Genomic DNA, 22,887 nt, shown 5'->3' on the forward strand with positions numbered 1-22,887 from the left:
TGGGCGCTCCCTGTTACTGGGGTACGGTCCCTGGCACTCCCCGTTACTGGGGTACAGTCCCCGGGCACACCCTGTTGCTGGGGTACGGTGCCTGGGCACTCCCTGTTACTGGGGTACAGTCCCATGGCACTCCCTGTGACTGGGGTACGGTCCCTGGGCACTCCCTGTCACTGGGGTACGGTCCCTGGGCACTCCCTGTTACTGGGGTACAGACCCTGGGCACTCCCTGTTAAAGGGGTACGGTCCTTGGGCACTCCCTGTTACTGGGGTACGGTCCCTGGGCACTCCCTGTTACTGGGGTACAGTCCCTGGGCATTCCCTGTTACTGGGGTACAGTCCCTGGGCACTCCCTGTTACTGGGGTACAGTCCCTGGGCACTCCCTGTTACTGAGGTACATTCCCCGGGCACTGCCTGTTACTGGGGTACAGTCCCTGGGCACTCCCTGTTGCTGGGGTACAGTCCTTGTGCACTCCCTGTTACTGGGGTACGGTCCCTGGGCACTCCCTGTTACTGGGGTACAGTCCCTGGGCATTCCCTGTTACTGGGGTACAGTACCTGGGCACTCCTTGTTACTGGGGTACAGTCCCCGGGCACTGCCTGTTACTGGGGTACAGTCCCTGGACACTCCCTGTTACTGGGGTACAGTCTCCGGGCACTCCCTGTTACTGGGGTACAGTCCCTGGGCACTGCCTGTTACTGGGGTACAGTCCCCGGGCACTGCCTGTTACTAGAGCGCTCCCTGTTACTGGGGTACAGCCCCCGAGCACTCCCTGTTACTGGGGTACTGTCCCTATCCACCAGTTGCCTGTACCATGCCCAAATCACCATATTCTGTGTTGAACCCAGACAAGGTTGGCTGGATATTTTATTGTGGGGACCACCCCCACTAACTAAGACGCATGAGTGTGCTGTGGTCGGGTATGGAACATATCGGTGGGTGTGAGTGCATTGATCAAAACCAATTTTCCTCTATTTTTAAAGATTTGTTTTTAATCAGGGCATATTTGGTCTGATGAGTGAAGATTTAAAGAGCATGTGTATGATAGTGAACTGGCAGTATGGGATTTGCCAGGAGAGGCCATTCCTTATAAACTTCCCGCTGCTCTTTCAGCGGGTGATTAACCTGGAGGGGAAGGGCAATCCAACAAAGGCCATTTAGGATCATAGAATGATTACAGCATGGAAGAAGGCCATTCTGCCCATCGAGCTTGTGCCGGCTCTCTACAAGAGCACTTCAGCTAGTCCCACTCCCCCGCCTTTTCCCCATAGCCCTGCACATTTCTTTCCTTCAGATACTTATCCAGCTCCCTTTTGAAAGCCATGATTGAGTCTGCCTCCACCACCCTGTCAGGCGGTGCATTCCAGATCTTAAACACTTGGGGGGCAAATTTCAGTATCGCCCCGTTTGGGGCGCCATTAGCGGCCGTGCGCAAAGTTTAGCGCCTGGCGCTAATTAGCGCCTCTGATGGCAAACTTGGCTTTTATCGCCCCAGGGGGTGATTGGAGCGCGAAATCATGTGCTTCACACCTGTCTTAAGGCGCATAGACCGAGGAGTGAGGCGCTACCTCAGCGCTGGCGAAGCTCATGTGATGTCAGTCAGCAATGGAACACAGACACACTGGCGCCGGCCAGTTCTGACGAATGGTCATCGACCTGAAACATTAACTCTGTTTCTCTCTTCGCAGATGCTGCTTGACCTGCTGAGTTTCTCCAGCATTTTTCTGTTTTTATCTTAAAGGGGAGGGTCGATCTTGCTCTCCATCCACATCCTGCTCATTGCAGCCTTGAATCTCGGCCTGGAGAGACCTGTACATCAAATCTGCTGGAAAGAACAATGGAGAGGCCCAGGGAAACAGCTCAGAGTGCAGCCCCCACAGTCTCTTCTAAATCGATACAAGGAAGGGCAAATCAAAATGAACCAGCAAAGTGCTGCTCAGTATGCAAAACTCCTTCACACAGCGTTGAATCTCCAAAAGTCTCTCTCTCTCTCTCTCAGAATGCGTGGTGCAAAAATGTCACCAACAAAAAAAGGCAGAAGCGGTCGCCTTTAAATAGCGCTCCCCCAGTCCCTTCCCGACTGCAAAACGCTCCCTTCAACCTGTCGTTGCTAGCAGCAGGTGGTAAGGCAGGTGGTGCCACTCAATATCTGGTCCGGGGCGCTACCGGGGAGTTGCGCACTCGACTGACATCACGATCTACCGGCGCAGGAGATCATGGCGGTAGTGTTTAGCGCCGCCACAAAATGTCTAGTTAATTACGCGAGCGACGCAAACATCGCCGCGCCCGGGCGCTAGTTGCTCTGCGGCCCATTAGCGCCCTCTTAAGGCGCTAACGGGAGGCGCAGACAACTGAATTTTTCCTCCTTGCTGCGTAAAAAAGTTTTTTCTTATGTCGCCTTTGGTTCTTTTGCAAATCAACTTAAATCTGTGTCCTCTGATTCTCTACCCTTCTGCCAATGGGAACAGTTTGTCACTCTCTACTCTGTCCAGACCCCTCATGATTTTGAGCACCTCCATCAAATCTCCCCTCAAACTTTTCTGCTCCAAGGAGAACAACCCCAGCTTCTCCAGTCTGTCAAAGTAACTGAAGTCCCTCAATCCTGGAATCATTCTCGTAAATCTTTGCTGCACCCTCTCAAAGGCCTTCACATCTTTCCTAAAGTGCGGTGCCCAGAATTGGACATATTTGGACTTTCAACCTCCTTTTGTAGGAAAGCTTGGCACTACAGGATCTGTTGGAGATTGATGCCGAGAGAGATATGAATAAGATAACCGGGTTATGTACCGAGCAGTCAGCGAGTTTCGTCGGGCCAAGGGTCAGGCATCCTCCCTGCCGTAACCAGGGCAGTCACAGTGCAGAATGGTCCTGGGTGACTTGCTGCCCTGCTTACACTGCTGATCTTAGGTCTGGATACCAGGGGCTGGAACTCCTGCCTGTTTGAGGCCACTTGGAATAAGCAAATCCACCTCTCAGAAAATTGTCAAATTGCTTTTTAACTCTTATTTTAGGGGGGCCAAGAGGAGCAGGAGGTTTTGCCGCTGCTCCAGCCGTAGCTCAGTGGGCAGCACTCTCTCGCCTGAGCTAGAAGGTTGTGGGTTCGAGCCCCACTCCAGAGACTTGAGCACAAAAATCCAGGCTGACACTCCAGTGCAGTACTGAGGGAGCAGCGCACTGTCAGAGGGGCGGTACTGAGGCAGCGCCGCACGGTCGGAGGGGCAGTACTGAGGGAGCACTGCACTGTTGGAGGGGCAGGACTGAGGGAGTGCCGCACTATCGGCGGGGCGGTACTGGGGGAGCGCCGCACTGTCGGAGGGGCAGTACTGAGGGAGCGCTGCACTGTCGGAGGGGCAGTACTGAGGGAGCGCCGCACTGTCAGAGGGGCAGTACTGAGGGAGCACCACACTGTCGGAGGGGCAGTACTGAGGGAGCGCCGCACTGTCAGAGGGGCAGTACTGAGGGAGCACCACACTGTCGGAGGGGCAGTACTGAGGGAGCGCTGCACTGTTGGAGGGGCAGTGCTGAGGGAGCGCTGCACTGTCGGAGGGGCAGTATTGAGGGAGCGCTGCACTGTCGGAGGGGCAGGACTGAGGGAGTGCTGCACTGTCGGAGGGGCAGTACTGAGGGAGCGCTGCACTGTCGGAGGGGCAGGACTGAGGGAGCGCCGCACTGTCGGAGGGGCAGGACTGAGGGAGTGCCGCACTATCGGAGGGACGGTACTGAGGCAGCACTGCACTGTCGGAGGGGCAGTACTGATGGAGCGCCGCACTGTCGGAGGGGCAATACTGAGGGAGCGCCGCACTTTCGGAGGTTCAGTACTGAGGGAACGCTGCACTGTTGGAGGGGCAGTACTGAGGGAGCGCTGCACTGTCGGAGGGGCAATACTGAGGGAGCGCCGCACTTTCGGTGGGTCAGTACTGAGGGAGCGCTGCACTGTTGGGGGGGCAGTACTGAGGGAGCGCTGCACTGTTGGAGGGGCAGTACCGAGGGAGCGCTGCACTGTCGGAGGGGCAGTACTGAGGGAGCGCTGCACTGTCGGAGGGGCAGTACTGAGGGAGCGCTGCACTGTCGGAGGGGCAGTACTGAGGGAGCGCTGCACTATCAGAGAGGTAGTACTGAGGGAGCGCCGCACTGTCGGGAGGGAGGGAGCGCCGCACTTTAGGAGGTGCGTCTTTCGGATGAGACATTAAACTGCTCTCTCAGGTGGATGTAAATGATCCCACGGCCACTATTCGAAGGTGAGCATGGTCATTCTCCCTGGTGTCCTGGGCCAATATTTATCCCTTAATCAACAGGACTGAAAAAACAGATTATCTTGCCATATCACATTGCTGTTTGTGGGAGCTTGCTGTGCGCAAATTGGCTGCCGTGTTTCCTGCATTAGAACAGTGACTGCACTTCAAAAAGTACTTCATTGGCTGTGAAGTGCTTTGGGACGTCCTGAGGTGCTGAACGCTGGTATAGAAATGCAAGTCTTTTTAAATGTTTTTGTAACACAGTGATGGGTGTGTGGAGATCAGTGTCATATTCCCCATTGTCAGTCAATGCTGCCACTCGCTGGCATCAGATAGACAGTGCAGTGCTATAAATGTACAGGGGCTGAGGGCACTGGTTCTGTCCTGCCTCTGTCAGCAGTGACAGTTACCGCTTAATCATTGCCTTGGGCTGATTTCGCTGCTGCAGTCTCGGCAGCCTCTCCTCCATTCTTCGGACCCCACAGATGTGGATGCGGGACTGGTGAGCTGCCACCCAAATGCTCGGTCCTCGATGGGCTGCAGCCTCATAATCTGTGGCTGACTCGCTGTGCACCAGGCAGGAGGGCCATATTCCAGGGGTGGGTGGGGACAGCACACAACCGTCTGAGGAAAGCCCTGGGGCTGTCAGCGGGCCTCATTCCACAGAGAGCCGGGGGTATCGGGCCTTACCTGTAATCAACGTCCCACCAGAGGTATCTGGGCATTACCTGTAATCACCGTCCCACCAGGGGTATCTGGGCATTACCTGCAATCACTGTCCCACCAGGGGTATCTGGGCATTACCTGCAATCACTGTCCCACCAGGGGTATCTGGGCATTACCTGCAATCACTGTCCCAGCAGGGGTATCCAGACATTACCGGTAATCACCATCCCACCAGCGGTATCCGGGCATTACCTGTAATCACCGTCCCACCAGGGGTATCCGGGCATTACCAGTAATCACCTTCACACCAGGGGTATCCGGGCATTACCTGTAATCGCCGTCCCACCAGGGGTATCTGGGCATTACCTGTAATCACTGTCCCACCAGGGGTATCTGGGCATTACCTGCAATCACTGTCCCACCAGGGTATCTGGGCATTACCTGCAATCATTGTCCCAGCAGGGGTATCCAGACATTACCGGTAATCACCATCCCACCAGCGGTATCTGGGCATTACCTGTAATCACCGTCCCACCAGGGGTATCTGGGCATTACCTGTAATCACTGTCCCTCCAGGGGTATCTGGGCATTACCTGTAGTCATTGTCCCACCAGGGGTATCCAGGCATTGCCTGTAATCACCTTCACACCAGGGGTATCCAGGCATTACCAGTAATCACTGTCCCACCAGGGGTATCTGGGCATTACCTGTAATCACCTTCACACCAGGGGTATCCGGGCATTACCAGTAATCACTATCCCACCAGGGGTATCTGGGCATTACCTGTAATCACTGTCCCTCCAGGGTTATCTGGGCATTACTTGTAATCACCGTCCCACCAGGATTATCTGGGCATTACCTGTAATCACCGTCCCACCAGGGGTATCTGGGCATTACCTGTAATCATTGTCCCACCAGGGGTATCCAGGCATTGCCTGTAATCACCTTCACACCAGGGGTATCCAGGCATTACCTGTAATCACTGTCCCACCAGGGGTATCTGGGCATTACCTGTAATCACTGTCCCTCCAGGGTTATCTGGGCATTACCTGTAATCACTGTCCCTCCAGGGTTATCTGGGCATTACCTGTAATCACCGTCCCACCAGGGGTATCTGGGCATTACCTGTAATCACTGTCCCACCAGGGTATCTGGGCATTTCCTGTAATCACCTTCCCACCGGGGGTATCTGGACATTACCCGTAATCACCGTCCCTCCAGGGGTATCTGGGCATTACCTGTAATCACTGTCCCTCCAGGGGTATCTGGGCATTTCCTGTAATCACTGTCCCACCAGGGGTATCTGGGCATTGCCTGTAATCGCCGTCCCTCCGGGGTATATGGGCATCACCTGTAATCACTGTCCCACCAGGGGTATCCAGGCATTGCCTGTAATCACCTTCACATGAGGGGTATCCGGGCATTACCAGTAATCACTATCCCACCAGGGGTATCTGGGCATTACCTGTAATCACCGTCCCACCAGGGGTATCTGGGCATTACCTGTAATCACCATCCCACCAGGGGTATCCGGGCATTACCTGCAATCACCGTCCCACCAGGGGTATCTGGGCATTACCTGTATTCACTGTCCCACCAGGTGTATCCGGACATTACCTGTAATCTCCGTCCCACCAGGGGTATCTGGGCATTACCTGTAATCACTGTCCCAACAGGGGTATCTGGGCATTTCCTGTAATCACTGCCCCACCAGGGGTATCTTGGCATTACCTGTAATCACTGTCCCACCAGGGGTATCTGGGCATTACCTGTATTCACTGTCCCACCAGGGGTATCCGGGCATTACCTGTATTCACTGTCCCACCAGGCGTATCTGGGCATTACCTGTAATCACCTTCACATGAGGGATATTCAGGCATTACCTGTAATCACTGTCCCACCAGGGGTATCTGGGCATTACCTCTAATCACTGTCCCACCAGGGGTATCTGGGCATTACCTGTAATCACTGTCCCAACAGGGGTATCTGGGCATTTCCTGTAATCGCTGTCCCACCAAGGGTATCTGGGCATTACATGTAATCACTGTCCCTGCAGGTATATCCTGGAATTACCTGCAATGGGTAGCACCAGGGCTATCCTGTCGTGGGAGCCAGTATTGTATCAAAATTAGCGGATAATATGAAAGGTTTGTTAGCTGGATTTCTCACACCAGCCAATCCTCAGGCCACTGGGAGTTTGACTGAGATCTCCTGTTGGGCTCCAGTGTGGACAGTCTTGTGCTGTGGATTGATGTCCACCAGTGTCAGATTACCACGGACCGAGGAGTCGTTCACTCCATCAGTCTGGCCCAGATTAAAGCAGATGTTGGATGGAAAGACGACAGTGAGCTGACATGCGGGGGCCAGATGGTTAAGGCTTTATTCTGTGCATACATTGTGTGTCTGTACCTTTGCCTTATCCTGGGTCAATAGCAGCAATGACAGGATTAACAATAAGGAGGCACTTCGATATCCCTTCCCTTCCATACAGGCATAACTGCGACAAGCAGACAAATACCAACGGAAAACAGCTCCTACAGCTCTGTCGAGGCCTGTGTCTGTACATTGTCAATGGTAGGTTCATGGGAGACCTCCTCGGAAGATCGACCTATTGCTCACCTCTTGGCTGCAGCACAGTAGACTATATGATTACAGATTTGGACCCATCCTCTTTCAGAGCATTCACAGTCAAACCGCAAACAACACTGTCAGACCACAATCAAATTACTATGTATCTTAAAAAGACAGAAACAACCAACACAGAAACACAACCCAGTAAGCTGTACAACACCAAAAAATCATACAGATGGGCCAAAAATAGCACGGAAAAATACCAGAAAGCAATTAGCAATGAATCAACACAAGCTCTCTTGGACACCTTTCTGAATAACATATACACTCACAATAAAGAAGGCGTAAACCGGGCAGTGAATAACCTAAACAATATTTTTGATAATTTGGCAACAAGGTCAAACTTGAAAGCTCGCAAGAACAAACCCAAAACAAAAAACTATGAAAAATGGCTTGACCCAGATTGCCATAACATGAGGAAAAAACTTAGAAAAATATCAAACCAAAAACACAGACAGCCAGAAAACGAGGAATTACGCCTTACTTATTGTCAGACACAAACACAATACAGAAACACACTCAGAACCAAAAAAGAGCAATATATTAAGAATACACTCAGCTCCATTGAGGAATCCATTGATTCCAATTGTTTCTGGGGCAACTGGAATACATTACACAAAAAACAACACGACGAATTGGCCATTCAAAATGGAGACACATGGGAAAACCACTTTGAAAAATTATACCAGAAAAACACACTAAGACCAGAGCAACACCAAATATGCAAAAAACTGGAAAAGCTCGAAATGGCCATAAAAGATAACCAAAACCCGCTAGACTCCATACTAACAGAAAAAGAACTATTTGAAAAATTCAAGGACCTGCGACCAGGAAAAGCTTGCGGTGCAGACGGCATACTAAGCGAGATGATCAAACACACAGATGATAAAATGAAACAGGCTATCCTAAAGCTCTTCAACTTGGTTCTGAGTGTCGATTACTGCCCTGATATCTGGAACAAAGGACTCATAATGCCCATATACAAAAGTGGGGACAAAGTCGACCCAAATAACTATCGAGGCATCTGTGTAAACAGTAACCTGGGGAAGGTATTCTGTAGTATCATAAACAAAAGACTTATAAACTTCCTTGAGGAGCACAATGTCTTGAGTAAAAGCCAAATTGGATTCCTGCCAAACTATAGAACATCAGATCATATCTTCACCCTACAGACCCTAATTGACAAACACGTTCATCAAAACAAAAGCAAAATCTACGCATGCTTTATAGATTTCCAGAAGGCCTTCGATTCCATCTGGCATGACGGTTTATTCCTGAAACTTATCGAAAGCAGGGTAGGGGGAAAAACATATGATGTAATTAAATCAATGTATACAAACAACAAATGTGCAGTTAAAATTGGAGACAAACAAACAAAATACTTTCCACAGGGGCGGGGGGTGACGCAGGGCTCGCCCATCTCCCCGACACTCTTTAATATTTACATAAATTAATTGGCAAAACTACTTGAACAATCTACAGCACCCGGCCTCACCCTATATGAATCCAAGGTTAAATTCCTCCTCTATGCAGATGACCTGGTTCTGCTGTCACCAACTAAGGAGGGTCTACAGCAGAACCTGGATCTGCTGGAGTCGTACTGCCAGACCTGGGCCCTGACAATAAATCCCCAAAAAACCAAAGTCCTTGTGTTCCAGCAAAGATCCAGACATCAGGGACCCAAAATAAATTTCACACTAGGAACAACCAAAATTGAACAAACCACTAACTACACATACTTGGGCTTAAAAATCAGTTCTACGGGAAATTTCCATCTGGCTGTGAATGAACTGAAAGAGAAAGCAAGAAGGGCTTTCTATGCCATTAAAAAATCAATCCAAATAGAAATCCCAATTAGCATTTGGCTCAAAATTTTCACATCAGTAATTGAACCAATTGCACTCTATGGCAGTGAGGTGTGGGGACCGCTAACACAAAAAGAATTTGCAAAATGGGACAAACACCCAACTGAGATCCTACATGCAGAATTCTGTAAAAGTATCCTCCGGACTCAAATGAAAACTGTAAACAATGCATGCAGGGCAGAACTAGGTCAATATCCATTAATAATCACTATCCAAAAAAGAGCCACCAAATTTTGGAAACACCTAGAAATGAGAAACCCCCAATGCTATCATTACGAAGCCCTGAAATGCCAAGAGAGGACCATAAAGAAGAATACCCTCAGTCAACTAGTCCTGGGACTCAGTGAAGTAACTATTAACACTACTAACAATAACCAGCCTCAGGACAGTGACAGCGTAACACAAAGAAATTGACCCAACACAATCGTCGCTAAGCAAAAGGAAAAATATCTGTCATATTGGGCAGAAACAACAAAAACCCAAAGCAAACTCAATTGCTACTTGGCCCTAAACAGACAATACAACATGGCTGATTACCTGACCATGGTAAAGGATAGCAAACTGAGAAAAACCTTGACAATGTACAGACTTAGTGAACATAGCCTGGCGATCGAAAAAGGTAGACACAGACAGACCTGGCTACCAAGAGAGGACAGGATATGCTCTCACTGCAGTTAGGGAGTGGTGGAGACAGAGATGCACTTCCTCACAGCCTGTAGAAAATATCAGGGCATAAGGGAGAATTTCTACCCAAAATTCACAAAAATATGCCCGGAATTCAGAAATTTGAATGACGACCAAAAACTCCCATACCTACTAGGGGAAGAGAGAAATTGTGTAACATTAGCGGCACACTATGTTACAGCTTGCCATAAACAGAGGGACAATCACTAAATATAAGAAAAGAGTATATACAAATTATATGACTGTATATTTATACACTCAGGGATATATCTATTTATACACTGTATAGATAGATCTGTATTTTTGTGTACAACCATGAATGTTTTTCGATGCTTTGGCAACATAAGATGTACCTTGTCATGCCAATAAAGCGATTTGAATTGAATTGACTGTGTCACAGGTAGATGGAAGTTCGTGGCAGCGGGTTCTGAGATGAGTGGGTGCCCTGCCACTAGAACCAAAGGGGCTTTGAGGAACACGGGCCAAGAAATCGGATATGGCCTGAAAACGGACGGAGTCGTGGCCCAGCGTTACTTAGCTGCGTCTGGACACAGTGGCCTAAGTAGCACGCAAAATTCATGCTGAGTGCTCTTTTACATGATTATAGTGCTGATCTGAGCACTAAACCCGCTGCTCATTGCTTTACCGCTCAACAGATGGGCCAATATCGGGTGCAGTCTGACTGCAAGTCATGTTAGGCCTCGGCTTTCTCCACTACTTAAAGGGAAGGTTCTTTGGTGCAGCAGCGCCTCATTGTCATTCCATTTGGAGCGCCACTTGTAAGATCACGCTGTATCAGAGTGCTCTCCTGCAGCCTCAGTTTGCTGCCACCCAAGCTCAGACTGCTGCCACCATGGCTGGGTTTACCAGTGTCGAACGGGGCTTGCAGGGTGTCACAGCCGCCCCACCATCTGGCCACCAACAGATTGCTAGGAATGTTGAGTCACCACCTGGGGAGAGTGGCAGTGGATCTGGGGAGCAGGAACCTGCTGCCCTCTCTCAGGATGACAGCATTCCTACTCCCACCTCTGCCACTCTACCATTGCCCTTGCCGCTGCCTGTCAGCCAGCCTAGGCTGCTGCCGCCCATGCCGAGGTGGTGCAGTCTACAGCCAGGCCTTCTAGGGCCAGAGCTGCTCGAGGTCGTCCTGCAAGGCCATTTGCAGTCTCCCCCACTGAAAGTCAGCAGCCTTCCACTGGCCATTCTGCAGCCACTGGGGGAGTTGTTCGCAATTAACACAGGGCGGTAAGTTGAGCGGCGCACTCCAAAACACATGGGAAGTGCGGCAGCCACCATGTTTCCCCGAATCGGGCCTTAAGGGCCTGCGGTAAGACTGCGGATTTCTAGGCCTTGAAGCTTAACTTTCAGCAGCGGGATTCCCCTCCTTGACCCAGTTGGAGCCTTTAATCGCTTCTCTCACTTTGACCCAAAACAATTTTTGAGCTTCAATGTCTGATGGCCACTGGATGTAGGTCTTCTTTTTCAGGACCTTTCCCATCTTGTGGTAGGTTGAGAGTTCAGCATCTGGAATCTTCTCCAAGAAGATCAGGATGATGATATCTTTCAGCTCATGGAAGAGCCTGTAGCTCGCTAGCTGCAGTTCCATGGAGCACCACTCGCTGTACAGGTAGTTGCGGCTCATCACACAGATGGTCTTCCTGCTCTGGTAGATGCTGTCCACGATGTTGTCGATGATATATTTGCCCAGCTCAAAATCTCTGTGGTGGAGGCAGAGTTTGAAGCTTTGAGGTCCTCTCGTTTCCAGGTTTGGCACCAACTCTTGCAGAACCCAGTCTTCGTCCTGAGAATTATAGGAGATAAATGCATCATACCTGTAGGACTGCTGACTCTCTCCTCTCCCTCTGTGGTCATTCAACCACGATCGGAAAATATAAAACCCATACTTGATGTGCCAGTACCCTTTGCTGTAGAATATAGGGATGAACATGAACAAGATCAAGACCGGCACAGTTATATGGAACATGATCTGCCCAATGTCCAAGTAACAAACGCGAGCATCAAACTTATACAAGTATTCAGTTGGCCGATCTGCACATGTTTGGTTGTAAAAATAGATAACCTGCATCCTGGGGTTGGACAGGGACCAGTTTTGGAACCAACTGATGTCACAGGTGCAGGGGAACGGGTTCTTCCGTAGATCCAGGTAGGTCAGGGAGGGCAGGTGTTCCACAACCGTGCTATTGATGATCTGAATGGCGTTTTTCCCCAAGAACAATGTCCTGAGGTTGGAAAGGTTTCCAAAGACGTCAAGAGACATGGATTGGAGGCCGACATTTTCAAGGTTGAGTCTCTCTAGACTCTGGAGATTCTTGAAGATCCCTGGATTCAGACCGTGGATCCCATTGCAAGCATCGGGCATGGAGAGGATTCTCAAATTGATCAGGTCTTCAAATCAATCTTTGGACAGTGACATTTTATTCTCTCCTATATACAGGTCTCTTAAAGAGATGAAGCCATTGAAAAACTTTGGAGGAATAATGTTGATGCCGTAGGGTTGCTGGGCTTGTAGTTTGAGAATGTAGAGCTTTGTGAGGTTAACAAAGGGAGATGCTGCAATCAGGCCAGTGTTGTATCTGATCCGGTTACTGTCCAAGTCCAACACTCCTAATGATGGGAGGATGTCGAAGATCTCCCTGCTGATACGGGTTATACAGTTCCTATCGAGATAAAGCTTGGTCAGGTTGTGTAATCCACAGAAAGACTGGCTGGTGAGGCTTCGAATTTTGTTCCCTCCCAGGTCCAATGTGTTCAGGTTATTGAGATTTGCAAACACCTTGCTGAAAACAATTGAGATCCTGTTGTTTCTGAGATTGAGATTCCTGAGACTCCCAAGGTTGCTGAAGGTGTGTTCATAGATGTCAGTTATGAGGTTGTTGTCGAGTCGGAGCTCCTGCAAGTTGGTGAGGTTAGAAAAGGCAGCCTTGTTGATGACAGCAATGTTGTTAATGTTCAGCTTTAGGGTCCGGAGATGGGGAGCATAAGAGAAGGCGTGACTATAAATGGTGAAAATCCTGTTGTAGCGAAAGGTTAGGAGCGACAGCTTGGGAAACACCGCGACTGCCTTCCCATCCTTGTAACAGGAAGGTAACTTAATGATTCTGCTGTGCTCGATAATGAAAGAAACAACTTGCTTTCTTTTCGATGCAAATTCAAAGCACTCCACAGATGTGAGGAGATTGTGTGATAAATCCCAGCTGGTGATGGGTGGGCACTGGGATAGGGAATGGGCAGGGAGGAATAAGATCTGATTGTTCTGCAGGACCAGGCTCTTCATAGTCCTGAGACCCAGATAGTGGCACAGGTTGGACAGCTGACTCTGGTTGTGCAGCCTTAACCCAGAGTATTGAACATTCTGTAGATCCAGGTTTGCAGATTTGAGAAACTCGGTGACATTTAAGGGGTTGTTCTTGATGATCAAACACGAGATGTTCCTCAGGTCAACTTTAGAAAATTCCAAAGCATCGGAGAGTTTGTTATTGGACAGATCCAACCTGAGAATGTTGCTGAGGAAGTTCCGTTGGCAGTCAAATGTTGTGAGAGAGTTGTTAGAGAGGGAGAGGTTTCAGAGGGAGGGTGGGAGGGCGGTGCGATGTTGCAGGGAGGCGAGTTGATTGTTGCCCAGATCCAGGAGCATCAGATTACTGAGCCCAGAGACAGCGCTCACCAGATGGGAGAAATTCTGGAGTTTATTGGAGCTTAAGACAAGTGTTTGAAGATTGTCCAATGCAGCGAAGGCTTTGGGTTCAACTGTGACTAAGCGGTTGTGATGGAGCAGGAGTTGATCTAACTTTTCAAGTTCTTGGAAGCCCGAAGAGTTCAGACGAGAGATACTGTTGTAGGACAGGTTAAGGGTCAGTAGGCTGGTGAGATTACTGAACGCACCGCAGCAAACACTCTCAATCCGATTGTAATCCAGCCGCAGGGTGAGCAGCTTGGACAGGCTGCGGAAGCTGTCCGCTTGTAGTTGGGTGAGCCAGTTGTGGGAGATGTTCAAGTGCACGGTGCTGGCTGGGAGGTCGGACACGGCACTAGAGACCTGTGTCAGGAAGCGGTGGACGCACTGAAATGTACCATTGTGGTTCGCAACCTGCATGCAGTTATTGAAAGTGTACCCGGGGACTGTGGGCACCAACACATTGCAGGAGAGGGCACAGAGAAGCAGCAGCCAGTCAACGCTCAGTCTCAACATCACAGCCTCCTTCTTCCGTCCGAGGGTTCAGATGTTTTGCAGGACCTCACTCAAGAAAAATTCCGTGGGTGTGAGATGTTTTTTCTCTGTCGCTGCCAGAACAGCCTGTAAAGTCAGAGATGGTTTACATTGTCAGTTTAGTAGAAATTAAGCAAATCAGTTAACCTGCTGCCATGGATACTGTGTTCTCCACTACTCTGAAAAGCCATTCCCATGTTTAATATCTGTGATATGCGGAAGGCTCCTTTCTGTCCAGATATTACCAGCTCCCTGAAGACCCCTTACTCCTCTGAACACCTCACGCTCTTGCATACCTCGCCCATTCCATCATCACCAGCGGCTCTCCCAGGCCACGGCTACTTTCTCATTAAGATATGCTTCCTCTTTGTATTGAAGTGCCAAAGGCCCCAGACCCTGATGACTGTGTTCACGGATACTGAGGGAAGACAGAGAGGAGATAACAGAGGCTTTGAGGACAATGCTCCAAACATCCTGTGCACTGGTCCCCATATTACAAAACGGATATAGAGGCACTGGAGAAGCTGCACAAAAGGTTTGTACCAGAACTGAGAGGTTTCAACTATCAGGAAAGATTAAACAGGCTGGGGCTCTTTAGAAAAGAGACTGAGAGATGACCTGATAGAGGTCTTTAAAATTATGAAGGGGTTCGATAGGGTAGACAGAGAGAAGATATTTCTAGTTGTGGGGGGAGACCAAAACTGTGGGCCATATATATGAGTTAGTCACTAATTCATCCAGTAGGGAATTCAGGAGCAATTTCTTTACCCAGAGAGTGGTGAAAATGTGGAAGATGCTACCAGAAGGAGTGATTGAGGCGAATGTCATTTGAGGGGAAGCTAGATAAGGACCTGAGGGAGAAATGAATGGAAGGATATGGTGATAGTGCGAGATGAAGTAGAGTGGGAGGAGGCTCGTGTGGAGCATAAACGCTGGCGTGGACCGGTCGAGCCGAATGGCCTGTATCTGTGCTGTAAAATTCTATGTAAGCCTTGGATATGGAAGTTGAACCACATGCCTGCTGTTGCCAATATAACAACTCTCTTCAATCAGCGTGAAAGGGATAAATCAGATAACTACAGACCAGTCGGCCTAACATTGGTGGTGGGTGAGCTCCCAGAGAAAGAAAAAAGAAAGTCTTGCATTTCTACAGCGCCTTTCATGACCTCAGGACGTCCCAACGCTTTAGCGCCAATGAAGTGTAGTCACTGTTGTAATGTAGGAAATGTGGTAGCCAATTTGCGCACAGCAAGCTCCCACAAACAGCAGTGTGATAATGACCAGATAATCTGTTTTAGTTGTGTTGATTAAGGGATAAGTATTGGCCCAGGACTCAGGGGAGAACTCTCCTGCTCTTCTTCGAAATCGTGCCATAGGATCTTTAACACCCACCTGAGAGGACAGACACGGCCTCGGTTTAACATCTCATCTGGAAGACGGCGCCTCCGACAGTGCATCACACTCTGTGTACTGCATTGGAGTGTCAGCCTGGATTTTTGTGCTCAAGTCACTGGAGTGGGGAGAGCGAGAGTTACTCAGGGCAAGGGTGCTTCCCACTGAGCCATGGCTGACGGGAGCAGGGACTGCAGGGAGGATGAGCAACCTGGCCACAGCACCGTGGAACGGGGGGCCATTCAAGAGGGGGGAGTAAATAGAAATGTTGTAGTGGTAGGGGATAGTATTATTAGGGGGATAGATAGAGTTCTCTGCAGCCGAGAGCGAGAGTCCCGAAGGCTGTGTTGCCTACCCGGTGCCAGGGTTAAGGACATCTCCTCTGGGCTGGAAAGAAACTTGCAGTGGGAGGGGGTGGATCCAGTTGTCGTGGTCCATGTTGGGACAAACGACGAAGATAGGACTAGGAAGCCGGTTCTGTTAAAGGAGTATGAGCAGCGAGGGGTCAAATTAAAAAACAGAACCTCAAGGGTAATAATCTCTGAGCCACGAGCGAATTTGGCTAGGACAAATAAAATTAGAGAGTTAAATGCGTGGCTCAAAGACTGGTGTGGGAGAAATGGGTTTTGCTTCCTGGGACACTGGCACCAGTACTGGGGCAGGAGGGAGCTGTTCCGTTGGAACGGGCTTCACTTGGCCAGTGCTGGGACTAGAGTCCTGGCGGATCATATAACTAGAGCTGTAGAGAGAGTTTTAAACTAACTAGTGGGGGGGAGGTTCCTAGAGAGCAAATAATAAAAATGACAACAGAGAAGGTCATAGACTTAGGTAGCAGTGGGGAAATTAAAACCAGAGCGTGTCAGGAAGGGGCAGAAGGTATGGAGTAAAAGGTAAAGTAATAAAAAGGGCAAAAGCAGGAACTAAGTGTCACAAAACATATTTGAAAGTTCTCTATCTGAATGCACGTAGCATTCGTAACAAAATAGATGAGTTAATGGCACAAATAACTACATATGGGTATGATCTTGTGGCCATTACAGAAACATGGCTGCAGGGTGACAATGCCTGGGAATTAAACACACCAGGTTATTTAACGATCAGGAAGGACAGGCAGGAAGGAAGGGGAGGTGGGGTGGCTATGTTAATAAAGGAAGGAACCACTGTAATACAGAGAAATGATATTGGGTCAAAAGATCAGGATAATGAAACAGTTTGGGTGGAGGTAAGGAATAATAAGGGGAAAAAAACACTAGTGGGCGTAGTCTATAGGCCTCCGAACAGTTGCAACTTTGTTGGACGGAGTATCAATCAGGAAATAGTTGAGGCTTGTAATAAGGGAACATCTATAATTATGGGGGATTTTAACTATCATATTAATTGGACAAATCAAATTGGGCAGGGCTGCCTTGAGGATGAGTTCATTGAGTGTATTAGGGATGGGTTTCTTGAGCAGTATGTAACTGAACCGACCAGGGGGCAAGCAACCTTAGATCTGGTCCTGTGTAACGAGACAGGATTAATTAAAAATGTCCTAGTAAAGGATCCCCTTGGAATGAGTGACCATAACATGGTTGAATTCCATATTCAATTAGAGGGTGAGAAGGTTGGATCTCAAACAAGCGTGCTAAGCTTGAATAAAGGAGACTATGAAGGTATGAGAGCGGAATTGAGTAGAGTGGATTGGGAAAATAGATTAAAGGGTAAGACGATACATGATCAGTGGTGTAAATTTAAGGAGTTATTTTACAACTTCCAAAAAAAATATATTCCACTGAGAAGAAAAGGGTGTAAAAGAAAAGACAGCCATCCGTGGCTAAGTAAAGAAATTAAGGGTAGTATTCGACTAAAAACAAGGGCATATAAGGTAGCCAAATCTAGGGGGAGGATAGAGGATTGGGAAAACTTTAAAAGACAGCAAAAAATAACAAAAAGATTGATTAAGAAAGGGAAGATAGATTATGAAAGTAAATGAGCAAAAAATATAAAAACAGATCGTAAGAGTTTTTATAGTTATATAAAAAGAAAAAGGGTGGCTAAAGTAAATGTTGGTCCCTTAGAGGATGAGACCGGGAAATTAATGGTGGGAAATATGGAGATGGCAAAAACACTGAATGAATATTTTGTATCAGTCTTTACAGTAGAGGACACTAAGAATATCCCAACACTGGACAAACAGGGGGCTATAGGTGGGGAGGAGCTAAACACGATCAAAATCACTAAGGAAGTGGTACTCGGTAAAATAATGGGACTCAAGCCGGATAAATCACCTGGACCTGATGGCTTACATCCTAGGGTCTTGAGGGAAGTGGCGGTAGGGATTGTGGATGCATTGGTAATAATTTTCCAAAACTCCCTGGACTCAGCAAAGGTCCCGGCAGACTGGAAAACTGCTAATGTAACACCCTTATTTAAAAAGAGCAGTAGACAGAAGGCTGGAAACTATAGACCGGTTAGCCTAAAGTTTGTGGTAGGTAAAATTCTGGAGTCCATTATTAAGGAGACAGTAACAGGACATTTGGATAATCATAATTTAATAGGACAAAGTCAGCATGGTTTTATGAAGGGGAAGTCATGTTTGACAAATTTGCTGGAGTTCTTTGAGGAAGTAACATATAGGGTGGATAAAGGGGAACCAGTGGACGTAGTGTATTTAGACTTCCAAAAGGCATTTGACAAGGTGCCACACAAAAGATTATTGCTTAAGATAAAAAATCACGGGATTGGGGGTAATATTCTGGCATGGATAGAGGATTGGCTATCTAACAGAAGGCAGAGAGTTGGGATAAATGGTTCATTCTCAGACTGGCAATCAGTAACTAGTGGTGTTCCGCAGGGGTCAGTGCTGGGTCCCCAACTCTTTACAATCTATATTAACGATTTGGAGGAGGGGACCGAGTGTAACATATCAAAGTTTGCAGATGATACTAAGATGGGAGGGAAAGTAGTGAGTGAGGAGGACATAAAAAACCTGCAAAGGGACATAGACAGGCTAAGTAAGTGGGCAGAGATTTGGCAGATGGAATACAATACTGGAAAGTGTGAGGTTATGCACTTTGGCAGGAAAAAGCGTAGAGCAAGTTATTATCTTAATGGCAAGAAACTGGAAAGTACTGAAGTACAAAGGGATCTGGGGGTCCTGGTGCATGAAACTCAAAAGGTTAGTATGCAGGTGCAGCAAGTGATTAAGAAGGCCAATGGAATGTTGGCTTTCATTGCTAGGGGGATAGAATATAAAAATAGGGAGGTATTGCTTCAGTTGTACAAGGTATTGGTGAGACCGCACCTGGAATACTGCATACAGATTTGGTGTCCATACTTAAGAAAAGACATACTTGCTCTCGAGTCAGTACAAAGAAGGTTCACTCTGTTAATCCCGGGGATGAGGGGATGGATATATGAGGAGAGGATGAGTAGATTGGGACTCTACTCATTGGAGTTCAGAAGAATGAGAGGCGATCTTACTGAAACATATAAGATTGTGAATGGGTTTGATCGGGTGGATGCGGGGAGGATGTTCCCGATGATGGGTGAAACTAGAACTAGGGGACATAGTCTTAGAATAAGGGGCTGCTCTTTCAAAACTGAGATGAGGAGGAACTACTTCATTCAGAGGGTGGTAGGTCCATGGAATATGCTGCCCCAAAAAGCTGTAGAAGCTACATCATTACATAAATTTAAAACAGAAATGGACAGCTTCCTAGAAGTAAAGGGAATTAAGGGTTACGGGGAGCGGGCAGGAATTTGGACATGAGTCTCGGTTCGGATCGGACATGGCCCTGTGGGTAGCGGAGCGGGCCCAGGGGCTGTGTAGCCTGATCCTGCTCCGATTTCGTGTGTCTAATTCTGTTAGATTCAGGAGATGGTTCTGTGATAGTAGATTGGCGGCTAGGATCAGATCAGCCATGATCTTATTGAATGGCGGAGCAGGCTCGAGGGGCCAATTGGCCTACTCCTGCTCCTATTTCTTATGTTCTTATGGTCTTATAGGGTCTGATGAAAGGGAGGAACTGAAAGAAATCAGTATTTGTAGGGAAATGGTGTTAGGGAAATTGACGGGATTGAAGGCCGATAAATCCCCAGGGGCTGATAATCTACATCCTAGGGTACTTAAGGAAGTGGCCCGAGAAATAGTAGATGCATTGCTGATCATCTTCCAACATTCAATGGAATCTGGAACAGTACCCATAGATTGGAGGGTAGCTAATGTTACCCCACTATTCAAAACAGGTGGTAGAGAGAAAAATGGGAATTACAGACCGGTAAACCTGACATCGGTAGTGGGGAAATGCTAGAGTCCATTGTAAAAGATGTAATAGCAGAGCACTTGGAAAACAGTGACAGGATCGGACAAAGTCAACATGGATTTACAAAAGGTAAATCGTGCTTGACTAATCTACTGGAATTTTTTGAGGATGTAACTGGTAAAATAGATAATGGAGAACCAGTGGATGTGGTGTATTTGGACTTTCAAAAGGCTTTCGATAAGGTCCCGCATAAGAGATTAGCGTGTAAAGTTAAGGCACATGGGATTGGGGGCAAGGTATTGACTTGGATAGAGAACTGGTTGGCAGACAGTTGACAAAGAGTTGGAATAAATGGGTCTTTTTCCGAGCGGCAGGCAGTGACTAGTGGGGCACCGCATGGATCGGTCCTTGGACCCCAGCTATTCACAATATATAATAATGATCTAGACAAGGGAACTAGATGTAATATCTCCAAGTTTGCAGATGACACAAAGCTGGGTGGGCGTGTGTGCTGTGAGGAGGATGCCGAGAAACTCCAGTATGATTTGGACAGGTTGGGTGATTGGGCAAAAGCATGGCAGATGCAATATAACGTGGATAAATGCGAGGTTATCCACTTTGGTGTCAAAAACAGAAAGGCAGATTATTATCTGAATAGCAATAGATTGGGAGAAGGGGAAGTGCAATGAGACCTGGGTGTCCTTGTACAGCAGTCGCTGAAGGTAAGCATGCAGGTGCAGCAGGCAGTTAAGAAGGCAAATGGTATGTTGGCCTTCGTAGCGAGAGGGTTTGAGTACAGGAACAAGGATGTCTTGCTGCAGTTGTACAGGGCCTTGGTGAGACCACATTGTGAGTATTGTGTGCAGTTTTGGTCGCCTTATCTGAGGAAGGATGTTCTTGCCATGGAAGGAGTTCAGCGAAGATTCACCAGGCTGATACCTGGGATGGCAGGAATGACGTATGAGGAGAGATTGGGTCGATTGGGCTTATACTCGCTGGAGTTTAGAAGAATGAGAGGGGATCTCATTGAAACTTATAACATTCTGACAGGACTGGACAGACCAGATGCAGGAAGGATGTTCTCGATGGCCGGGGAGTCCAGAACCAGGGGTCACAGTCTAAGGATAAGGGGTAAGCCATTTAGGACTGAGATGAGGAGGAATTTCTTCACCCAGAGAGTGGTGAACCTGTGGAATTTTCTACCACAGAAGGCAGTAGAGGCCAGTTCATTAAATATATTCAAGAAGGAGTTGGATATATTTCTTAAGGCTAAAGGGATCAAGGGGTATGGGGAGAAAACAGGGACTGGGTACTGAATTTGGATGATCAGTCATGATCGCATTGAATGGCGGAGCAGGCTCGAGGGGCCGAATGGCCTACTCCTGCTCCTATCTTCTATGTTTCTATGTTTCTATGTCCTTATATGGGATAAAATTAATACTCAACTAGAAACCGTTCCAGAAACCAGGAAGCTGGTTAAAAGGCAGAAGCAGAGTGCGGTAGTTATTGGGTGTTTTTTTGACTGGACGATGTAAAGAGTTGGCCCCCCTGCATCACTGCTGCGACCGTTGCCCTTCTTGCCATTTCAACAATCTGGACTTGGGTACAGGAGGCAGACGTATCGACATTTGCTGCTAACACGAAAAACAGGGAGCCTGGGTAGCTGTGAAGGGACCGTCAGTGAACATTTAGAGAAGAATATGGAGAGGAAATGTACACCAAATGGTGTGTTAAAAGCTGCCGAGGAGTCTCCAACAATAGATATTTACAGAGCAGAGGAGACCATTCGGCCCACTGTGTTAATTCTGGGTCTTTGCCACAGCAATACTAAACTAAACCCACTGACCCACTATCTCCGCATAGACCTGTATCAATCGCAAACTAATCCCACTGCCCCACTCTCTCCCCAAAGCCCTGTAACAATCCCAAACTAATCCCACTGTCCAGCTCTCTCCCCATAGCCCTGTATCAATCCCCAAACTAATCCCACTGCCCCGCTCACACCCCATAGACCTGTATCAATCCCCAAACTAATCCCATTGCCCCGCTCACATCCCATAGACCTGTATCAATCCCAAACTAATCCCACTGCCCCGCTCTCTCCCCAAAGCCCTGTAACAATCCCAAACTAATCCCACTGACCCGCTATCTCCCCATAGCCCTGTATCAATCCCCAAACTAATCCCACTGCCCCACACACACCCCATAGACCTGTATCAATCACAAACTAATCCCACTGCCCCGCTCTCACCCCATAGCCCTGAATCAATCCCAAACTAATCCCACTGCCCCGCTCACACCCCATAGACCTGTATCAATCACAAACTAATCCCACTGCCCCGCTCTCACCCCATAGCCCTGAATCAATCCCAAACTAATCCCACTGCCCCGCTCACACCCCATAGACCTGTATCAATCACAAACTAATCCCACTGCCCCGCTCTCACCCCATAGCCGTGAATCAATCCCAAACTAATCCCACTGCCCCGCTCACACCCCATAGACCTGTATCAATCACAAACTAATCCCACTGTCCCGCTCACACCCCATAGACCTGTATCAATCACAAACTAATCCCACTGCCCCGCTCTCACCCCATAGCCCTGAATCAATCCCAAACTAATCACACTGCCCCACTCACACCCCATAGACCTGTATCAATCCCAAATAAATCCCAGTGCCCCACTCTCTCCCCATAGCCCTGCGCCAGCACTTTGAAAGAGCTCTGCAATTAATTTCATTCACCTGCCCTTTCCCCATAGCCCTGTAATGTTTTTCCTTCAAGTATTTATTCAACTGCCTTTTGAAAGTCACTATTGAATCTGCTTCCACCGCCCTTTCAGGCAGTGCATTCCAGATCACAACAACTTGTTTCTTAAAAAAAATGTTTCCTCATGTCACCTCTGGTTCTTTTGCCAATCACCATAAATCTGCGTCCTCTGG

General features: G+C 48.3%; 1 pseudogene; it reads right to left on the reverse strand.

Moving 5' to 3' along the window:
* Nucleotides 1-11,437: 11,437 nt before the first annotated feature.
* Nucleotides 11,438-14,290, reverse strand: LOC147085618 (uncharacterized; annotated as a pseudogene).
* Between the last annotated feature and the right edge of the window lie 8,597 nt (nt 14,291-22,887).

Source organism: Somniosus microcephalus, unplaced genomic scaffold (assembly GCF_052327205.1).
Source record: "Somniosus microcephalus isolate GS21.2 unplaced genomic scaffold, FLI_Smic_1.0 unresolved_chr8, whole genome shotgun sequence".
NCBI lineage: Eukaryota > Metazoa > Chordata > Chondrichthyes > Squaliformes > Somniosidae > Somniosus > Somniosus microcephalus.